A 21,663-nucleotide genomic window follows, 5' to 3' on the forward strand; every position below is an offset into this window, starting at 1 on the left:
TCACTCATCATGAGCACTTCTCATTTCCACATAAAATCATGACATTACTTTATCATAATCGTCTTCATCATATACCACAACATTCTCTTCATCCTTTTTCATCGTACAGTGGTGGTGGCAGCAGTTTTATTTTATAGCAGCCCTAAAAGAAACAGACACGACTAGTAAAAGTGGCAACCAAGGTTGTTGTAGTGATGGTGAGGGTTCGAAGTAGAAGAAAAGAAACAAATCTTTAAGTTGCAGCAGGGTTCTCGACACACAAACAAACCAGTAGCAGCAGTTTTAAAATGGTTCGATCATGGTTGCAAGTGGAAAAGAAAACAGAAAAAAATAAGAGAGAGGTGAGAGATGGAGAAGGTGGCGACTCTAATACAGAAACAGGTGGAGGGTAATGGTTCCCGGTGATGGTGGCGGATTGGAGTGGTGGAAGTGAGTTAATAAATGGAGAAGATAGAAACAGGACATGAACTTAGGAGATGGTGGGTGTTCTTTGTGATTAGATGGAGTTCGATTATGAATGTAATAGCTTGCGAATAACAAATGATGTGGGTTTGGTCTCGGTTAGAATCTAACAAAGAATTAAAGGTGATGTGGGTATCGAATTTATCACAGACAAACAAAAGAAGTTAAAATATAAAAAGCTGATTAGGCTGTGATAGATTTTTGGATCGTTCTTCATATTAAAGTCGTGATTTGTACTGAATGAGAATTATAAAGCAAGAATTACTGCAGAATGATAAAGATGGGAAACAGAATACACTGTGTTGTATTTAAATATGTATAATGTATCTATATCCTTATATATCAGTATTATATTTATACTTACATATGTATTTGTCTATATTTAAGTATATATCAGTAATCTATATGTACCTATAAATGTTTTTATCTGTGTATTAAATTTCAACTAATATTAATAAATACCATTGTATTTAATGATAATAATGTGATTAACATTTATTTTAATAAGAATACTAATATTAATAATAATATTTATAGTAATAATAAAAGTATTAATAACATTACAATAACAACTATAATTCCAACTTGCATTTAATATATTAACATTACCTTTTATTAATTTTGTAATATTCATATAACATATTCGAATATTTAATTCAATATACTTAGTATATTAATTGTGTACAAAAAATCATATATATATTTACATGGATTCATTTTAAATTACAAAATTATTATCTTATAAATTATTTTCCATATTTAATTCTAATGATTAAATTATAATTTATAATTTTAAATCATTGCATGTATTTACATTTATATATATGTACGTATTCAATTACAAGCAATTGTTCGTGAATCGTCGGGAATAGTCAAAGGTCAAATGTATACATGAACATAGTTCAAAGTTTTTTTTTTTTTTTTTTTTTGAGACTCAACATTACAGACTTTGCTTATCGTGTCGGAAACATATGAAGATTAAGTTTAAATTTGGTCGGAAAATTCCCGGGTCATCACACGGTAAAACCCCCTTTTATAATAATAATAATACTACTTAAATATATATATTTATATACAAATATAGTTAATAAAAATATAGTGTAAACTCAGCTAGCTCCCTGTGGAACGAACCGGACTTACTAAAAACTACACTACTCTACGATTAGGAACACTGCTTATAAGTGTTGTAGCAAGGTTTAAGTATATCCATTCTATAAATAAATAAATAACTTGTGTAAATTGTATCGTATTTAATAGTATTTTGTAGAAAATTATAATAGTATTTCGTACTACACCTCGCACACATCAAGTATTTTTGGCGTCGCTGCCGGGGACATCACGCCGCAGCAAAACGCTATATTAAAAAAAATATATAAAAACATATAAATATATAAAAACATATAAATATATATATATATATATATATATATATATATATATATATATATATATATATATATATATATATATATATATATATATATATATATATATATATTTTAAGTGTTTAAATTAAAAAGTTTATTTTTTTAAGAGTTATAAAAACTAATAAGTAATTTTTTTAAATATAAGTCTTATTTAAATTATATTTTCTATAAATTAAAATCAAAAATAAAAATCAAAGTAAAAAAAAAAAAAAAAAAAAAAAAAAAAAAACTGAAACTGCGAATTTTTGGCCTGCATCATTTCTGAATCTGCAAGCCATGCGATCGCATGGCTACAGTGCTTTAATCCTATGCGACCGCATGAGGCATTCTGACAGCTGAACCTGGTACGCCATAAATGCAGAATTAGGGTTTATAATTAATTATTTAAATTAGGGTTTAGTTATTTAATATTTAGTTTTAGTTTTAATATTATTTGTTTTTTAAGTTTTAATATTATTATTAATTATATAGATTAATACTTTTATAAAATAATAATATAAAAATAATATTTTTATAAAAATAAGTAATTTTATCATTTTTTGTCTCTTTTTATAAATTGTATATTTTAAACGTTTAATTCGTAATTTGTATATTTATCGTTCGTAATTAGTTTTAAACTTAGTATTTTTCCGTAGTTATTTTATATTTCTAGATTTTTAGGCTTTGCCGTAAAATCCCTTAAGTGCTTTTTCTTTAGATTAAGATTTAGGCACTTTAGAATTTTGCGACGCAGTTTATAGATTTTAGTACCTTTTTAAGTAATTGCCGTTTTCCGTTTAGAATTCCTTTAATCTTTAATACCTTTAGTCGCAACTTTTAGTTTTAAGTTTTTAGACGCTAAGTTTTAGACGTAAAATTTTAATTTCTAAGTTTAGAATGTTTTTCGCTTATTATTTTTCGACTTCTTATTTTTCGACTTCTTATTTTTCGACGCGCATTTTCTTTTTCATTTCTACGCTCTACTTTTTAGGACATAGAATTTTTTTATTATCTTTAAATTTCGACGAAAAATTATTTTAGGCAATTAAATTGATAGACATCCAAAATTTTCTGGTTCGTAGTAATAGTTGGATTTGTTAGTGGCGAGTTGTGGGCTTCCGATTTAAAGGATCCTAGCTACCTGGTGCATCTATTGGCTATTCGAAACGTGGGCAAAATCAGAAAAGTCTATTTATTTGATAACTTATATAATTTTTATTTTTATAACTAATAGGATATTCAGTGAATGCACAGAGAAAATCGTTCACCACCTTTTATACGTTCACCACCTGTAACTCGATCAAGACATCTAGCCAATATTGTCACCATTGATTTTTCTTTAGAATCATCATCAAGTCGAACAAGTACTCCAACTCAAATTTCTGATAATTCAATTTTTGAAACCGACTTCACAATTGAGAACCCGGAGGATATTCAAGGACAATTCAGGGATCCTGAACCACTAATCATTCCTCCTGAACCACAAATTATACAACCAGAGGTTGTCGAGGAAGAAACCATAAAATCAGAATCCTCTAGTGATTCAGATTCAGCAAATTCAGATATGGAAGAAACGGAACCTCAAAGTATGGAAGACCGAATGAGAGCCACACGTACGGGCCAAGGTCACACCATTAATCAACCAGATGTTAATGCACTAGATTTTGAAATCAAAGGACAAATCCTACACATGATCACTAATCAGTGCCTATTTAGTAGTACAATAAAAGAAGATCCAAATGAACATCTTCAAACTTTTAGTAGAATTTGTAATCTATTTAAAATTCGAGAAGTTGAGGATGAAACTATTTATCTCATGTTGTTCCCCTGGACTTTAAATGGGGAAGCCAAAGATTGGTTAGAATCGTTACCTGAAGGAGCGATTGATTCATGGGATGTTTTAGTTTAGAAATTTCTTAAAAGATTCTTTCCGGCATCTAAAGTCGTGAGACTTCAAGGAGAAATTGCCACATTCGCACAAAAGCCAAATGAAACGTTATATGAGGCATGGACAAGATTCTGAAAAATGTTGAGAGGATGTCCTCAACACGGTCTAGATACTTATCAAATAGTTCAAATATTTTACAAAGGAGTCGACGTCGCTACACGAAAAGACATCGACACAGCAGCTGATGGTTTTCATTATGAAGAAAACCGCAACCGAAGCTCACAAAATTATTAATAATACAGCCTCCCACTCACATGAGTGGCATCAAGAGAAAGATATTTTTCGTTCATCTAAAACGGCTAGAGCCGATTCTAGCCATGACTTTGATTCCATTTCCGTAAAGTTAGATGCTTTCGAGAGACGAATGGAAAAGATGACTAAAGATATTCACGCAATACGCATTAGTTGTGAGCAGTGTGGAGGACCACATTTGACAAAAGATTGTCTCAGTGTTGAACAAATAATGGAACACAGAGAGAATGTTTCATACATGAACCAAAGGCTGGGAAATAATTATCAAAATAATTATCAACCGCCAAGGCCAAACTACAATCGAAATCAAAACATTCCGTACAATTAAAATGCCCAAAACAACAACCAACAAGGTCTTAGCAATCAACAAGCATCCAACAATACTTACAATTAGCAAAGACCTGGTTATTTCAATAAACCACCACAAACCGATGAGAAAAAGAAAAATTTAGATGAAATGATGGCAAAGTTAATAGAATCTCAAAACCAGTTATTTACATCTCAGAAACAAACTAATGAACAAAATGCTCAATCATTTAGAAATCAACAAGCTTCAATCCAAAATCTGGAACAAGAAGTAAGTAACCTAGTTAGGTTAATTGGAGAAAGAAAATCGGGGAGTCTATCTAGCGATACAAATGCTAATCCCTGAAATGAAATAGCTAATGCCATTACTACAAGAAGTGTTATTACACTCAAACCACCTGAAATGCCTGTAATTTCTGATGACTCTATTCCTTCTACACATGCACCACAATCTGAGCAAGAAAAGGAAACATAACCGGTAGTTGAAAAGGTTAATAAAGATAACACAGTTAAGGCAAAGCCTTATGTTAAACCATACCAACCACCGCTTCCTTACCCGAGTAAAATGAGAAAAGAAAGACTTGAAGCCGAGCAATCCAAATTCTTGGATATGTTTAAACAAATAAATGTCAATCTTCCTTTCATTGATGCGATTTCAGGAATGCCAAGATATGCTAAATTCCTAAAAGATCTAATCACAAATAGAAAGAAAATGGAAGAACTCTCGCCTGTTATAATTAATGCTAATTATTCTGCAGTGTTGTTGAATAAGATACCAAAAAAATTATCAGATCCAGAAAGTTTCACAATTCTATGTTTTCTAGGTAGTCTTAGTTCAATAGAAGTATTGGCAGACTTAGGTGCTAGTATAAATTTAATGTCGTATTCATTATACGCTAAACTAGACCTTAGAGAATTGAAACCAGCACGAATAAGCATACAACTAGCCGATCGATCAATAAAATATCCTAGAGGGATAATGGAGAACATGCTAGTTAAAGTTGGTACTTTAGTATTTCCAGTAGACTTTGTTATTCTGGACATGGAAGAAGATGCTCGAGTTCCTCTTATATTAGAAAGACCATTCTTAAACACGGCTAAAGCAATAATAGACGTGTTTGGTAAGAAACTGACCGTAAGTATAGAGGACGAGAGTGTTACTTTTTTTGTTGATAGAGCCATACAACAACCGCAATCTGCAGATGATACATGTTTTTATGTTCAAACTATAGATTCACAAAAAGAATTATTACAAGAATTTTCAGAATTACAAGGAATAGGAGAAAGTTCTTTAGGAGAAGGAACTGAACTAATTAATGAAGCTGAAATGTTAGCAACACTCATGGCTAATGAATACGAACCAACAACAGAAGAACTTCAAATGCTAAAAGAGGAAGACAGATATCGATACAAATCATCGATAGAAGAACCACCGATATTAGAGTTAAAGCCACTTCCAAACTATTTGGAATACGCTTATTTAAATGGTGAATCTAAATTACCTGTAATAATCTCGTCTTCTCTTACGAAAAATGAAAAATCTCAACTCATTTCGGTGCTAAAAGCTCATAAACTAGCTATTGCATGGAAGATTCATGACATTAAAGGTATAAGTCCTTCGTATTGCACACAAAAAATCCTTATGGAAGAAGGTCATAAAACATATGTGCAACGCCAACGAAGACTAAATCCTAATATGCAAGATGTTGTTAAGAAAGAAATTATTAAACTGCTCGAAGCAGGTTTAATTTATCCAATCTCTGATAGTCCATGTGTAAGCCCAGTTCAATGCGTACCTAAGAAGGGTGGCATCACTTTATCACGAATGAAAAAGATGAGCTTATTCCTACTAGGACTGTAACAGGATGACGTGTTTGTATTGATTATAGAAAATTAAATGACGCCACCAGAAAATATCACTTTCCTTTACCTTTCATTGATCAAATGTTGGAAAGGTTAGCTGGGAACAGTTACTATTGTTTTCTTGACGGTTTCTCTGGATACTTCAAATTCCAATCGCACCCGAGGACCAAGAGAAAACCAACTTCACCTGCCCTTATGGTACTTTTGCTTACAAACGCATGCCATTTGGACTTTGCAACGCCCCTATAACCTTTCAAAGATGCATGATGGTGATTTTTCACAACATGATAGAAGAATGCATGGAAGTTTTCATGGATGACTTTTCAGTCTTCGGTAATACTTTTGAAAATATCTAGTTAATCTTGAACGAATGCTTATTAGATGCGAGAAATCAAATCTTGTATTTAATTGGGAGAAATGCCATTACATGGTTAAAGAAGGCATCGTTCTTGGTCATAAAATTTCAAGTGAAGGATTTGAAGTGGATAGAGCTAAAGTAGATGTAATTGCTAAACTTCCACATCCCACCAATGTTAGAGGAGTTAGGAGTTTTCTAGGGCATGCCATTTTTTACCAACGTTTCATAAAAGATTTTTCTAAAAATGCCACTCTTATGAATAAACTCCTAGAAAAAGATGCTCCATTCATCTTTTCAGATGAATGCATCAAATCTTTTAATATTCTTAAAGAAACACTCACTAATGCGCCGATCATGATAACTCCAAATTGGAATCTACCATTTGAACTCATGTGCGATGCAAGTGATTTTGCAATGGGAGCCGTTTTAGGTCAAAGGATCAAAAAATGATTTCAACCTATTTATTATTCTAGTAAGACGTTACAAGGAGCACAAACGAATTACACAACTACTGAAAAATAACTACTTGCTATCGTCTTTGCTTTTGACAAATTTTGTTCATATCTCGTTCTAGCTAAAACGGTGGTCTATACTAATCATTCTGCTCTTAGATACCTATTTTCGAAACAAGATGCCAAACCACAATTAATCCTTTGGATCTTACTCTTACAAGAGTTCGATATTTAAATCCGAGATAAAAAGGGAGCAGAAAATCTCTCAGCTGATCATCTTTCTCGCCTTGAAAACCCTGAATTAAAAGTTCTAAATGAATCAACCATACAAGATAATTTCCAGATGAATATATCTTGCAAATCGATTATAGTGAAATTCTATGGTTTGCAGACTTTGCAAACTACTTAGTATGTGGATTCCTTGAAAAAGGGTTGTCGTACCAAAAACGAAAGAAATTCTTTAGTGATATAAAATACTATTTTTGGGAGGATCCACATTTGTTTAAGAGATGTCCCGACGGAATAATACGCTGATGCATAGTCCGAGATGAAGCTAGTCAAATCTTAAACCATTGTCACACATGACCAACAAGATGGCATTATGGGCCTCAAATTACTGCAAAGATGGTCTACGACGCTGGATTCTATTGGCCTTCAATTTTCAAAGACGCGAACATTCTTGTAAATCCTGTAATGCATGTCAAAGGGCTGGAAAAATAAGTCAACATGATGAAATGCCACAAAACGTCATTCAAGTATGTAAAGTATTCGACGTTTGGGGTATTGACTTTATGGATCCATTTCCAAAATCTCATAATAATCTATACATTCTCGTTGCCATTGATTATGTATCTAAATGGGCGGAAGCACAAGCTCTCCCAAATAATGATGCACGAGTTGTAGTAAACTTCTTAAAACGTCTTTTTGCTAGGTTTAGAACACCGAAAGCTTTAATAAGTGATCAGGGTACTCATTTCTGTAATAATCAACTTGAGAAAGTTCTCAAAAGATATGGAGTAACTCATAAAATCTTAACCGCTTATCATCCACAAACAAGTGGACAAGTTGAAAATATCAACCGAGCATTAAAATGTATTCTAGAGAAAACTGTAGGATCAAATCCGAAGGAATGGTCCATGAAATTGGAGGATGCACTCTGGGCTTTTAGAACAGCCTACAAAACTCCAATTGGCACCACACCTTTTAAACTCATTTACAGAAAAGCATGTCACCTTCCAGTAGAAATTGAGCACAAAGCATTTTTTGGCTTTGAAGACGTGTAATCTTGATTTGCATGAAGCTGGACGTCTACGGTTAAGTCAACTAAACGAATTAGAAGAACTAAGACATGATGCATATGAAAATTCGTTAATCAATAAGGAAAGAATGAAGAAATGGCATGATAAAAGAATCAGAAGTTCAAAAGAATTTAAGGAAGGAGACAGAGTTCTTCTTTTCAATTCACGATTCAAGCTATTTCCTGGAAAATTAAAATCAAGATGGTCTGGACCATTCATAGTCAAAAGAGTTTTCTCGTACGGAATAATAGAATTGATAAATTCAAACGAGATTGAATTTAAAGTTAATGGTCACAGAATTAAACATTACATACATGGTCCGATGGAAGTGAACAATGAAGTTAATTACAATTTCAACACCACAGCCACCTAAGTGTGGGGAGATTCAAATGTTCTAAGAAATAATATAATGCTGTCTAGAGTTAGATTTTCCATTTTCATGTAGTTCTCGAGAATGGAATCCGATTGGTCTTTCCCTAGCAGACACTAAAGAACTAGTCTTCTCCTCCCATTCTGAATTTTTTATTTCTTTTAGGTTTTATGAGATGAAGAATTCCTTTGATTTGAACCATGGTCTACTACTACATTCTATGATTACTAAACGTAATAATAACACCTTCCCGAGTGAACTGGTGTCGGAGATAAGAGGCAAAATGGACGAAGTGAGAAAAGAACTCAGGAACAATCATAATAAGACACATTTCGGTAAAGGAAAATCAAAATCCGCAGCAAAAAGAAGAGCAAGACATCTTGAAAAATGTCATAAATGTGAAAAATGGTCACACGAAGGGAAATGCTCGAACAATCAGACACATTCCAATATCGAGTTCGTTACTCTATGCAGAGAAGGACCGTTCATATGTTTAGAAGAAAAATTATTGAAAATTCGTGGATACGCTTATGTAGCAATGGAAAGCCAAATCGAACGACTCTCTTATGAGTTAACTAAAGTAGGTCTCTGAGAATTATACCTCATAGGTAATTATGTACAATATTTTTTATTGCTTTTAACCTTTTGTTAATAAACGCTGAATCGTTCGCTATAAAGTATTAAATTGATATTCAATAAAATTAGCTATAATAAACCGAAATTATTGATATCATACAAAAATTTAATGCATCACAGCGAAATTTACCGTTTATTCATAAGGTATAAATTATCTTTAATCAATCAACTTAAAATATTTCAAAAATTCATCAGGAGTAAAACTAGGTAACATAGCCGAAATTACTTTACCCAAAAGAGGGACGTATATTTTTGTTAATATTTGATTGATTAAAGTGGGATAAAAGACTAAAAATATTTTTATTTTATTTTTACCTTGTTTTTAAAATTAATATATAATTGCTATATTATTTTAAATGTAAAATTGTAAAATTAATGTACATAAATATTATTAATATTTATATGAAATTTTATGCATTTTAAATTTAAGTTTGGTGTGAATTTAAAAACAAAAATGTACTTTATTTCATTAAGTTAAAAATTAATTTCTAAAATGCGTCGTGAGTTAAACACTAGGTCGTTGAACTGAAATTACTTTACCCGAGGGCGGGGTGACAAATTTTGTTATTATTATTTTTAATCTTATTGATTTAAAGTTTGCCAAAAACATTAAAAAAACTAAAAAATCTTTGCTTTTAAAACGATCGCTTTGAAATGGAAAATTTTAAATTTTATAGAGGGACGAACTACGTAAACGTACAGAAACGACCTCAATCTAAAAGAAACAAAATTTTAAATTAATTAATTGTTTTATAAGTTAAAAGTTTTATATAATATATATATATATATATATATATATATATATATATATATATATATATATATATATATATATATATATATATATATATATATATATATATATATATATATATATATATATATATATATATATATATATATATATATATATATATATATATATATATATATATTAGACCCCATGCGATCGTATGTGGTTTGTGCTGGGTATCCATGCGATCGAATGGAAGCCAAAAACTGGTCAGGAACAAAAACCCAGCGAGCTGTTTTGCCTCCTCACTCCACACACACAATATTCACGAAAATACACCCAAAAACACACACATAATTCGCAATTTTTCATCAAAATTCACCAAATCTTCATTAAAATCACAATGAGGAGATTCCTACCAAGAATCTTTTTAACGAAAACGGTAAATTTCTACACTAAAACTCTTTAATTTCGAATTTATAGTAATTATGAACAATTTTTACCTAATTTAATTTTAATGATTTCTAGCTTATTTAGAGTTAAATTGTTAGTTTATTATGCTTGTATAACCTAGATTGATGCTATTTGTCATGATTTGAAGCCTTAAACTTCAAAATTTTTAGAAATCTAGGATTTGTGTTCTTGAGCAATTTGGGACTTTTTGATATAAACAGGTTATAGCCGATTTTTGTTATGAAGTATTGCTAAATTAAGTAGTGTAACATGTTTAGGTTGCTAAATGATCAAAACTTTGATCCTAAACATGATTTTTGAGCATCAAAGTGGACTTTTTAAGTCTAAAATTTGTGAACTTGATGAATTTGATATGAATGCTATTTGAAACTTGTTTAATTGCTAATAATGATTATTTTGACATGTTATTTGAGTTAAATAATTATGAACATTGTATACATTTTCATATATTCTTATTAAAAAAGTGTAGAATTGTTAAATTTTTGAAAATGTGTATAAGTTTAATTTTGTTTAAACATGTTATTGTAATTGTTTTAATTTGTTATTTTGCTAACACTAATGCATTATTTGGATGCACAAAATTTTGTGTTTTAATGTGTTTTGCAGAGAAATACAGATACTGACAGTGCATCATCATCTAGACAAGCTGATCTAGAGCCACAACCTGAGCTGCAGCCTGAGCCACAACAAGAGCAGCAACATTATGATCAACACCTGCCATATTATGAACTGGAACTACAATTTTTTACTGCCTACATACAATTTCCGCCTCATGAGTTAATAGTACACTCAAGAGTTCATGAACAGGAATTACATCCCAATCTCAGATTTGAGCAAAACTGGATAGATTACCCGAAGTACTAACGTAACAAATTTAAGCTTTACAACAAAAATGTGGAAGTACCAAGGGTGATAGATTGGAGACCTTTGGAAGAAGTTAACCTAGCTAACTCAGTTAGGCAGTTACTAATCCAAAGATATGGAAACTCTTCTTTTCCTGACTGGGAACGTTTGTTTACCATCCGTAGTCCTGTATATAAGGAATGGTGTGTTGAATTAATGAGTACTATAGCATTTAATAAGGATGTATCTATGTTAGAAGATAGGACTTTTCTTAGATTTTTACTTGGAGGTAGGATGTACAGGATGTCCATGATGGACATGGCTAAGGCCTTACAGATTTACACCCCCGCTGATTTATTATCACCTGATTGTACAGCTTTGATTTATGAAGGTGATAGGGTAGATAGAGATTTTGACGCTAATGCCATTTGGAGGGGAATGCCAAAATATGAGGTATTTAGGCGGGGTGGAAAACACTCCTATTTAGATATTGACAAAGCAGAGCTTCGCTTAATTCAAAGGTTTTTAGCGAACTCGATTACACAACGAGGTAGAAACAAGGAGAAAATAACCCTAAATGATTTATTCTACCTTAAGTATATTCGAGACCCTAGAGGTTTTGTTAACATCCGCTACTGTGTTGATTATTATTTGTCCAAAATGGTGGAAGGTATACAGGAGGGGGGAATAATAGGAGGTAGAATTTTTGTTACTCTCATTGGAGAGTATTTAGGTGTAAATAGGGAACAAGGGGGTCCAATGATCGTGATACAGGAACAAACTGAGACTATAGGTCTATCGGTTTATCATGGGGCACATGTACTATTAATGAAACATAATAGAGTAGTACCATATCAAGGCACCCGACCACAGGTAGAGAGGGGTTCAGACGAGGAGATGGAGAAAGCAGATGACATTAGGGATGTCATTAGGTTTAGTTATACTGATGTTTATCAGCGTATAGATGAGGTGGAAATGATTAACGAAGCTCGACATCGTCAGTATGAGCAGTGGAGAGCCGCAGATGAATACGAGCAATCCAGGCAATGCCAACACGATAGATGGCAAGTTCATCAGCACCAGATCATGAGCCATCTATCATATCAGGTACCACAAAACTACATTCTGACTCAACCTGCTTATTATCCACCACATCAGCCTGACATGCAACAACCCTTTAACCTATACGACCCCAACCAAGCCTATCAGGACACCTATCACCAGCCATGGAACCCGAGCGATAACATGAACTGGAATCATATCCCGATTGATACAGTTCCATTGGTGATTTCTTATCTTTTATCATTTTTATCTATTTATATTTAAACATTTAATATTTTGATACTTTTATGTAATTTTTAACATTTTTATTATTTTGTTACTAATATTTCATATTTATAATTTGAAAGTGGGATATTAAGTCCCATTTTAAATTACCATGCATGTTTATATTTGTATTACATGTATATTGTCAGTTATACATAACAGGATAAAACAGCGAACTTTCAAAGACTGACATTAAGTTCATCAAAAGCAACTAATTTTGACGGCAAGATGCAAAATATATCTGAAATAACAAATGACGGAATGAACAAATGATGTGCACCATTTATCATCATTCAAACAAAAAACAATATGTTTGGAAACTTTGGTAAAATTTTAATCATTTTTCTACGCTAATCACCCTCATGAATTTAAATTTTTACTGATTTCTTGCAAAGGAGGGCATTGCAAGATCTTAAGTATAGGAAGGGATTAAATTCTTTCGGTTTAAACATTAATTTGTACACTTGGTTCAATTGCCAAATTTTGTGAAAATTTGAAAATTTTTCAAATAAATGAATTCAAAATCATGTTTATACATATTTATGAACGATAAAACTAGGTGTTAATACTAAAATTATTGTTACCTCGGAAATGACATAAATTGAGAAACAACCCAAAACGCTTGAATTCATTTAAAATGGAATAAAGGAGAATTAAAGGCAAAGAAAGAAATATAATAAAAGCTAAGTGTGGGAAGAATGCACCAAGTTCTTTAAAACATATATCACATATTTTGTACAAGATTATTGCAGGTACATTTTTTTGGACGATAATAATCAGTTTTACCTAATTTACTGTAATATATTTGAAATAAAGATGGATCTACACGATAAATCAATTCCATCATTAAAAAAGTAAAGTCTTCCGAAAAAGACAAGCACTTCTTGATTTAGGTCAGGAAGTTGTCGTCCAGACCAGCTGTAGGTTGACGAAAAATCTAGAAAAGTCATCACTAAAATCAGCAGGAAATCCACGGACCTCAGCATCAAATAGGGTCGCCAAGTGGTCAGATTTATCCTAACCATGAGATGGATTTATATCGTAAAATGGGGAGGGCGCCGTGCAAATTAGCTTGATAAGACTAATGAATCAGACCTCCAGGAAGGATAATCTCCTTAAAAGATTAAAAATTAGCTTTTAAGCCTGATATTACTCAATCCTTGAGATTGACCTTACAGATTGAGAATTACAAACTCATGGAATTTGATGATATCTAAACTCAAGGTTGAACGAGAAAATATTTTGATCAAATTACAAACCGATTTGTTTTCTGAAAACCCATTTTCAATGCATTCATTACCATTGAACGTATAATCCTAAAAATTCACCGAAATTCATTAGGTCACCTGAACCAAATCGGGTGTCAACCGTAAGAACGGTGGTTGCATAGCATGGCTGAAGACAGTGTGATGACCCGAAAATTTTCGATCAAATTTAAACTTTAATCTTTATATGTTTCCGACACGATAAGCAAAATCTGTGATGTTGAGTCTCGAAAGTTTTGAAATCTATATTCATGTAATCAATCACCCTTTGACTATGCTCGATGATTCACGAACAATTAATTGTAAATGAATAGGTGTGTGTGTGTGTATATATATATATATATATATATATATATATATATATATATATATATATATATATATATATATATAGTTATAAATATTATTATAAGAATGAATAAATATTATAATTTAGTTGTAATATAAATGTCATTAGTTATTATGATTAAAAATATCATTATTAATATCATTATTAATAATTATCATTATCCATGTTATTAATATTATTTATTCATCATCATTATTAAATTAAAATAAGTATTATTATAAAACTATCATTTATATTTTTATTACTAATATTATCATTATTAAAAATTATGATTTTAGTATTAATACAAGTATTAATAATATTAGTATTATTTTGATATTATTATCATTATTAGTATCTTTATTATAAATTCTATTATTATTACCAATTTATTTACAAGTATTATAATTAACTATACATTTATTAAATACTAATATTATGTTTAAAGAATCAGATACAAAATCAAATATTGTTACACATCACAATCTGTTAAATTTTTTCTTCTTTCTTCTTTCTTCTTGATTGATATTCCTGTCTGATTACTTCCTATACATCCATATCACTCGTACAAATCCGTTAGCTGTCCCTATCTTACTTATATTTTTTTTGTTGTCTTCTCTTTGGTTGGAATAAGATTGTCGACTGCAACCAATCTATACAATAAACAATCAATTTTGTTACAGCGTAACTCAAACAAATCCCTTATTATGATTCCTTATCTCTTCTATCTAACTTACATATATACTGTAAAATATATATATATATATATATATATATATATATATATATATATATATATATATATATATATATATATATATATATATATATATATATATATATATATATATATATATATATATATATATGTGCGTAATTTGGGACCTATACACATACATGACTGAAACACACCATCAATAATCATCAAAACCTTATTAAAAGACTGCTTACTTGTTTCTGTTCTAAACGATCACCAACACCAAAGCATTTAAAGCTGCTGCATTTTTTTTTTTACTTCAAACAGCCACCATCCTATAATCATCATCCTTGTTTTAAGAAACTCTTGAATCATCACTTTCAAACTTGCACAAAACCCACATCATCTAATACCATAATCGAGCCCATGATAACCTCCACGGCTACTACATTTGTCTTTCTGTTTTGTCATGAATAAATCATCACCAACATGATTCCTTTTGTTTCCCTATCATTCGAAATCTGCTCCATTTGTCCTCAACACCTTCAACCTTGTGTTCTACTAGTCGTGATTCTGCTAATGTTATGAGTAACCGAGAACCACCATAGAAGACCACTTAACCACCACTGCAGCTGCTCGTTTCTTTTTGTCACAACAACCATCGAATCACCTCTCACTTCTCTCTCTCTCCTCTCCCTCTCATTGTTTTGTTTTTATTTTAAACCGAAACTTGCAGCCCAATTGTTTCTGTTTACTGTTAGCTTCAAAACCAATCAACCACCATGGATGCAGCATGATTACCACTGTAAAATCGTCAGAACAAAACACCACAACCTGCTGCAAATCAAAACGATTACTGCTAGACAGTTTTTCTTTTTATTTAAACCTTCACTGCTATTATGATGTTACTTTTCCTGTTTCACTCGAAGAGCAAACACCACCTTCTACATCTGGTTTCTTTCTGTTTCTCTATGCTGCAATGGTAGCTACAATATTCTGATTCAATTAATAAATATACAAAAGCGAATAAAGGTGAGGATATGGTAGCAAGCTGTAAAGTCGAGGAAATTATTAAAGGGGTATCAATTTGGACGGTAATCTTCCTAATACAATTATAATAAGAGTTAATGGATGATGAAGGGATCATGATGAAAGCAGGCGTATATGTTTGTGTATCTATTTCGCAACACCAGGCCAAAACAAAAACCCTATTCGCGTATAAAAAAAGAAAAAGAAAGAAACCGAATAAATTGTTTCTGTTAAATGATGATTATTGAGTTTGATTAAATCCATTACTGGATTGGGCTGTGGGAATAAAAATCGGACTAGCTTCGTGGGCTTTTGAATTTATTTACTTGGGCCGATAGAGGAAAACGGGAAGTCGGGTTAAATAAATAACGGCGAGTTTATTTCCAGAAAGAAACGAATGGTGGAGTGGTTGTGGGTGTTGGGTGTAAGCGAGTGTTCATGGGTTCAAGCCCTGTCTGGTGCACTTTGTTTTTGGGAAAAGCTTTTGAGGTAGTTATGATATATTTGTTATTATTAATTATTATTGTTATTATTATTATCATTATTATTATTATTGGTTAGTGTTATAAATAACTATTATTATCATTATCATTAATACAATTAATGTTATTAACATTATTATTATTAGTAATATCATCATTTTTATTATTATAACTATGATTATTATTATTATTATTATTATTATTATTATTATTATTATTATTATTATTATTATTATTATTATTATTATTATTATTATTATTATTATTATTATTATTATTATTATTATTATTATTATTATTATACTATTACCAATCTAGATATCATAATATTATCATTAATACTAATATAATTAAGATTACGAATGTTAAGTTAAAAACGAATAAGGTTGTGATCATGAATATTGTTAAGGTAATTATTACCGAGAAGTATAGTTATAAGTACGTTTATGAGTAAAGATGAATATAAATACGATCAAGTCGTGATTAAATAAAATTATCATTTTTATTAAACTTATCATTATTATTATAATTGAAAGTATCATGATTATTATTACTTTTATCATTATCATTATTGTTATCATTAAACATGATTTTGTTATTATATTTAATAATATTATTTTTATTATTATTATCATCATTTTTATTATCATTATTATAAGTATCATTATTTTTAATATATTATTATCATTATTGTATTCATAATAATAATTAAACATATAAAAACATACTTAATAAAACTATATTATAATTATTTATTTAATGTATATAAAATAAATGTAATTAATTAGGTTACTAATGAAACACATAATTAAAATAACAATTATAGAATTAACAATAAATAAATTTATTCGATTATAGTTATATGTATTAATATATATATTCGATATAGGTTCGTGAATCCGGGGCCAACCTTACACTTGTTCAATGATGTTATATGTATTTTTACTACGAAATACATTAGGTGAGTTTCATTTGATCCCTTTTTAAATGCTTTTGCAATATATATTTTTGGGACTGAGAATACATGCGCTTTTATAATTGTTTGACGCAATAGACACAAGTACCTTAACTGCATTCTATGATAGAATTATCTGGTATTGGGGTTGATTATTATGACACGTATTAGTCCCCAGTTTTCGTTAGAGCGTATGAGCTCCCGAGCCGGTGGATGATTTATTATTTATGACATTTTGGCACCGGTTGGCCTATATTTTATAAACATGTGTTCAGCCGTGGGGTGTAAAGACCGGCACAGAGGTTCTATATTTTGAAGGCACATGTATTCAGCCGTAGGGTGAAAGACCGGCACAGATGGTTACTATTATATTTTGAATCCTCACCAGGTATTCTTCATATGAAAGATATTTTTTATGCAGTTGGAATGGGACTTCTGCACGTTTTATAATATTTAAAAATCGTGTGGTCTATTAAAATGATGAAAATGAAATGATTACTATAAACTGATGAACTCACCAACCTTTTGGGTGACACTTGAAAGCATGTTTATTATCTCATGTTAAGGATATTACTAGGAGTCATTCATGACATATTTCAAAAGACGTTGCATTCGAGTCGTTGAAGTTCATTAGAGATTATTATTAAGTAAATGACGGATTAGGTCATTTATAGTTTGGATATTATGAAATGGTATGCATACCTGTCAAGTTTCGATGAAATGAAAGTTTGCCTTTTAAAAACGAATGCAATGTTTGTAAAATGTATCATTTAGAGGTCAAGTACCTCGCGATGTAATCAACTATAGTGAATCATTTATAATCGATATGGACTTCGTCCGGATGGATTAGGATGGGGCGTTAAAGACAGGACCTTATGCCAGACCGAAAAATTATAGGGTGATCTTTGCTATTGCTCCTACAAATGATAGTAATTGCATCCGACATGTTGTGGACCATGATTAACTACATCTCATTAGACATTGCGTTAACAGTTTCTTGTTCATCGCTTTCCTTTATAACCGGACGGTAGTTTACCGAAAGGTAATCTACGGAACAAGTAAACTGGATGTGTTTTTTTCGATACTAGGATAGCAGTGGATTACACGTGTAACATCCCGCCTTTTTCCATTTACTTTCCGTTTAACTATTTTAAAGTCCGTTATATATTTATAACACTTTTCGTTAATACGCGTTTTAAATTATCTCGTTTAGGTAATTCACGCACCCGAATAAAACTTGAGGGACTAAACTTGCCAATGGACCAAACCTTTGACTAGGTCAAAGAGTCAACATTCACTCTCATCCATTCATCCATCTCTTTCTATTTTACTACTTCAACTTTTTCTCTCAAAATTAAAACCAAAGAATCATCATCCAAATCCGATCTAGCAAGTGTTTTGCAAAACAAATTACATATTTGGAATCCTTGTATCTTCCTCTTCGATTCCATACCGATTTCATTATATTTGGGTAACTTTCTAAAATCACTAGATTTTGTGTTCTTTATGTTTTTTAACTTATAAAAGTGTTAATTAGTGTCTATGGCTCAAGTCTAACATGAATATATGACTGGTATGCTCGATCTTGTTGTTTTGAAGTAACTAGCATGAACTTGAATTTTAGTATTTTGTTCTTGAGATTTAGTTGCTTAAAAGTTGTTAGATGTTAAAAGTTCATGTTTTAATTGTGTTACTAGTATCACTAGCTTCAATTTGATGTGTAGGTTGCTTTAGAAAACTTCATAAACTTGATTATTGATTTTGGTGATGTTGGTTAGGGTTTGATAGAACTAAATGTGAACATTTGATGCATTGAATGCCATGAATTGTAGTTGGTAAGTGTTTAGTTGGATTGTATGCTTGATTACCTACGAAATGGCGTATTGTATGTAGGTAGTAAGTTCCCGAATCACCAAACCGCATTTATGAACTTGAATGTAATAAATGTTGAGCATTCAATGTGATTTTAGTTGTTGTAAGTGGTAGAGTGATTGATGAAATATGCTTAGTTGTTTTCCTTGTCAAAATACCTTTCCGATGATATAAGATACATGTTTTGGTTGTTTGCAGGTCATAAATTGTGAATGTTTGAAGTTTGGTTCGTGCATTTGTGTGTTGCAGCAAAACAGGATCTGATTACTAATCTGGACGCCATCCAGATTATTGGACGCCGTCCAGGCCTTCAATGCTGGACGCCGTTCAGCAATTCTAGACGCCGTCCAGATGCACTATCAGAATCTGTTTGGTTTGGTCATTTTACGAAAAATGTTTGCCATGCTATGGACCTCCATTTCATATGTAACTTGCTCTAACATGCTCATATATGATTAAAAATCTCAGAAAAATAGTTCGGGACCCGACCCGAACGTGTTGACTTTTCGTTGACTTTGACCCGACCAAAGTTGACTTTTAATCAAACTTAACTAAATGTTCGTGCAATCGTTCTAACATACTTTTATACTTGTATCTTGCATGAAATGTGACAACTTGACTCACATGCTATAGTAATCGAGTCGTAACGAGCGATAGGACTAATTGAACACTCTGACCGACCGTGTTTACCGATATTGATACAAACCTATTTGTTTAGGTTAAGACTAGCATTCGTTCTTGCGCACGTTTACTTTTTGAAGTACTTTTACATACGTGCACTCAAGATGAGATCATAGTCCCACTTTTACTCTTTTGAACTTACATTTGGGATGAGAAAACATAAACGTTTCTTTTTACTAAGTGAACACAAGTACAGGAAAACAAACATTCTACATACGAGTTTAGAACAAAATCCTCAATTCGATTATCATTAGTTACACTTGCCGGGTGTAAGCGAGAACTTATGTTGTATGGATCCATATGGGTTTGACAAACCCTCATTCAGACGGTTCGCTACCGTTTACGAATGAAATATATTTTCGAGAAACAGTGTATGTTCTAACACTATTGTGATGGGGTTCTATGGAAAGAATGTTAAGCATTGATAATTGGGTGCTCGTGAATATTAACTTTTAGAATGTATTACTATTATTTTTCAATGTTGCAAATCTTGTGGTTCAACTTACCTTTTTACTTACTTACTTACTTAAACCTATGATTTTACCAACGTTTTCATTGACAGATTTCTATATTTTTCTCAGGTCCTTGAACGTTTTGTGATACATGCTTTGAAATGTCCCGTTCTTATTGATTAAAAACGTTCCATCTTAATTGATTTCGTTGCGAGGTTTTGACCTCTATATGAGATGTTTTTCAAAGACTGCATTCATTTTAAAACAAACCATAACCTTTATTTCATCAATAAAGGTTTAAAAAGCTTTACGTAGATTATCAAATAATGATAATCTAAAATATCCTATTTACACACGACCATTACATAATGGTTTACAATACAAATATGTTACAACGAAATAAGTTTCTTGGATGCAGTTTTTATACAATATCATACAAGCATGGACTCCAAATCACGTCCTTATTTAAGTATGTGACAGCGGAAGCTCTTAATAATCACCTGAGAATAAACATGTTTAAAACGTCAACAAAAATGTTGGTGAGTTATAGGTTTAACCTATATATTATCAAATCATAATAATAGACCACAAGATTTCATATTTCAATACACATCCCATACATAGAGATAAAAATCATTCATATGGTGAACACCTGGTAACCGACATTAACAAGATGCATATTTACGAATATCCCTATCATTCCGGGACACCCTTCGGATATGATATAAATTTCGAAGTACTAAAGCATCCGGTACTTTGGATGGGGTTTGTTAGTCCCAATAGATCTATCTTTAGGATTCGCGTCAATTAGGGTGTCTGTTCCCTAATTCTTAGATTACCAGACTTAATAAAAAGGGGCATATTCGATTTCGATAATTCAACCATAGAATGTAGTTTCACGTACTTGTGTCTATTTTGTAAATCATTTATAAAACCTGCATGTATTTTCATCCCAAAAATATTAGATTTTAAAAGTGGGACTATAACTCACTTTCACAGATTTTTTTACTTCGTTGGGAAGTAAGACTTGGCCACTGGTCGATTCACGAACCTATAACAAATATGTACATATATATCAAAGTATGTTCAAAATATATTTACAACACTTTTAATACATTTTGATGTTTTAAGTTTATTAAGTCAGTTGTCCTCGTTAGTAACCTACAACTAGTTGT

At 31.2% G+C, this 21,663-nt stretch overlaps 1 non-coding gene across 1 annotated transcript; it reads right to left on the reverse strand.

Annotated features, from left to right (window-relative positions):
* Positions 1 to 3,816: 3,816 nt before the first annotated feature.
* On the reverse strand, positions 3,817 to 3,923 carry LOC139869731 (small nucleolar RNA R71). Its single transcript, XR_011766313.1, has one exon. It is a non-coding gene; the product is annotated as a small nucleolar RNA R71 (small nucleolar RNA).
* Between the last annotated feature and the right edge of the window lie 17,740 nt (positions 3,924 to 21,663).

This window comes from Rutidosis leptorrhynchoides, chromosome 9 (genome assembly GCF_046630445.1).
Source record: "Rutidosis leptorrhynchoides isolate AG116_Rl617_1_P2 chromosome 9, CSIRO_AGI_Rlap_v1, whole genome shotgun sequence".
NCBI lineage: Eukaryota > Viridiplantae > Streptophyta > Magnoliopsida > Asterales > Asteraceae > Rutidosis > Rutidosis leptorrhynchoides.